Raw genomic sequence first — 2,999 nt, 5'->3', positions numbered from 1 at the left:
CATTATTTTTTCCTTTCTATTGGTAGGTGGCACAGTGCACTTGTGGCAAGTAAGCAAGCTAGAAGACTGGCAATCTTGCTGGGTATCCAGTTACGGAAGCAACACATTAACAAGAGAATTCTGAGTAAAACCAAAGTTACTTTCCCTAGTAACTAGTTACTCTGAAAGTAACGAGTAACTTGAAGTAACTGAGTTACTTTTGATAGAAGTAACTAGTAATGTAACTAAGTTACTAATTTAAAGTAACTTACCCAACACTGTCCACATGTTCAGCATAATTCTCTGTTCTTTCATTGCTAATACAATTTTGGAGAACCCACAGTAATGGTTCCCATGCTGATGATTCAGCTGGCTTCAGTTTTCCTTTTGAACTCACCGTCAAGTATTGATGGATTCAGGTACAAACATGAACACCTTTTTTCTTAAATGATAAAACACATTGCCATTTCTATCACATGATCCAATACTTAAAACTTCATAACTGAAAAATGAGACGTGCTAGACGAAAAGGTTTTTTAGATTTGGAGTCAGCAAGTGAAATTTATTAGTACAGATGAAAGAATAGAAGAATGCCAGTAGCAAAATGGTTGTTGAATTGAATCAAATTAACTATAGCTAGTCACTGCCCTAATGATGGCTAAACAGACAGCTAACATAGCTATCTGGTTACCGCTAATAGCTAAAAGGCTTATGTTGACTTGTCCACCAGTCAGGTTGAGATATATGATAAATGATTAATACTGACCTCTCAAATTGACACTGAACGTTCAGTGTTGAGTGAACTCTTGTTCATGTGTTCATTTGCTGGTGAGGCAACAGACTGTGATTCTACCTGTGTGACAGCTGGAGGAGGCCAAGACGGCGCTGTTAATACTGATACTGTTGCAAATGAGTATCTATAGTAAATTTGGAATCTGCATTTTAACCTACATTATATAAGCAATTTTTATAGACACCCCCACCCTGTTTTCATATCCTGACTATCACAGAACATGTATTCTACTGAAACATTAGCAGTATATGGAAATAGTTATGGATATTTAGATTTTCAGCTTGTCTGATTGCTGCTCTATTTTACATCAGTTGCGCTGGGGACAAAAAAGTTGTTGTAGATGAAAAGCAAAAACATTTGTGTCAAGCTCACCTGTGTAGTAAAAAGGAAAAAAAAAAAAAAACCTTAGTTGCCTTGATTTTTAAATGTCATAGATAAGATATCCTGTCAGTTAGAAAAGATGTTTTAAAATACATGTATTCCACAGAAAATTGAATTTTCTTTTAATAATTTCAAAGGCAAGGCAAAAATCCACTCTGAGGAGCACTGAGGTGATGCCTATTAATCCCCGTCTATTCGACAGCAGCGTTGGAAAAGGTAGAATTGTGAAATGACAAGCCTTAAAAAACGCGAATGAGCACACTTGAACGATTTCAACTACAGCTCCCCTCAACCATGCCTGTGGTTTTGAAAAGGAGGCGAGTATGGTGAATTCTGTCTGCAGAGTGATGCAAAGTCAAGTGGACAGGCAGGTAATAGGAGGGAGAGGTGGGGAAAAAGAGACAGGCATGGAGCAATCATGAAAATGAATGCAAATGGAGGCAAAGGCAGCCATGGGAGGTCCAGGAGCATGGAGAAGGATGTAGTTTAAAAAGATCTGTTCAAAGAGCAAAGAGGCCTAACCTTTACTTGAATCGAATGAATAATTGGAATAAGCATACCAACTTACTCTGTCATTTTCATGAACATAAAATTTCTAAAAACAAGGCGTGGTCACATCTTAATATGTTCTCCTTTATTTAAGCAGATAATACACATCAAATTTCCAGCAGAAGCTGAGTGCTACAATTAATTTATCCTGGAATTTATCACACAGATCAGATGATGCAGTGGAATCACTTCTGCAGTGAGTGGGCACATTACATTTTCAATGCCCTATTAACAGTAGAGGCCTTTGAGAGATGAATCCAAAGTAATGTCATATTATTATTATTATCATTATTATTAGCCATTATGTTTTTACCAAGCATGCAGTCTTTTTAAAACTTTTTCTTCACTTCCGTGGAAAAACGTGCTCCACCCTTCACTCCATCTTTTCTCCCTTCACATTGCTTTCTGTAGCCCACTTCTCCTCCTGCTTTTAATCCATGCCCACAGTTTCTTCCAATTCCTTTCCTCTCTATCATCCCATTGACATTTCCCCTTGGCTTTCTCACTTGTATGTCTGCCCATTCCCCTCCCTACACTCCCTCTTCCACACAGTGTGGATGTAGGGTAGCAGCTTTTCTGCTCAGTCGTCCCAGACTGACAAGTACCTTAAAAAACACTGTCAGTTTAAAAACATGACGTCCCGTGACCTTCCCGGCATCCCACACCCCTGCCCGATAAATTAATGGAAATATACATCAAAGCTGTGAGTGTGTCTATATACGTGCATGGATGGGCTGTTTTCATTCCTCAACGTGTGGGTGTGAAAAATGACACTGATGAATATATATTACTCTTGGGCCATTCAATTGTGAAGAGCCTAAAACAGCACAAGGTGTGTCATTTGCATTAGATGTGCGTGTTATGCATGTACCTAAAGTAGGTGTTACCTTTTATAGATCTTTTATCATTTTTTTTGTTTACTACATTTTTAAACTAAAAAAATATGATTATTATTATATCTGATGCACAAGTTAAGTATTTTACTGTTTATGAACATTTCCAGTCCAGGTTGTATGTATTGTATACACTTCTTTAGAGTTTGATGACTTTCCTAATAACTTTGAAGACTACGGTGGTAGGAGCCAATGTGCTGGCAAACATCATTTCGCTCCCTCTCTCTTATTTGCCCTCTTCCTCTGAACCACAGGTACTGGATTTCCTGCAGCTTTGAACATCTCAGCTTGTGGTTTCAGATTAATAAAACAGGGAATTAATTAATTTTGGATGAAACCTTCACAGTTGGGGACAGGTTGTGCCTCATCAAGGCCTGTATTATTGACAAGACTAAAAAGCTGCA

Source organism: Neolamprologus multifasciatus, chromosome 11 (genome assembly GCF_963576455.1).
Source record: "Neolamprologus multifasciatus chromosome 11, fNeoMul1.2, whole genome shotgun sequence".
NCBI classification, from domain to species: Eukaryota; Metazoa; Chordata; class Actinopteri; order Cichliformes; family Cichlidae; genus Neolamprologus; species Neolamprologus multifasciatus.
The sequence above is the reverse complement of the archived record's forward strand: the minus strand, read 5'-3'. Positions refer to the sequence as shown.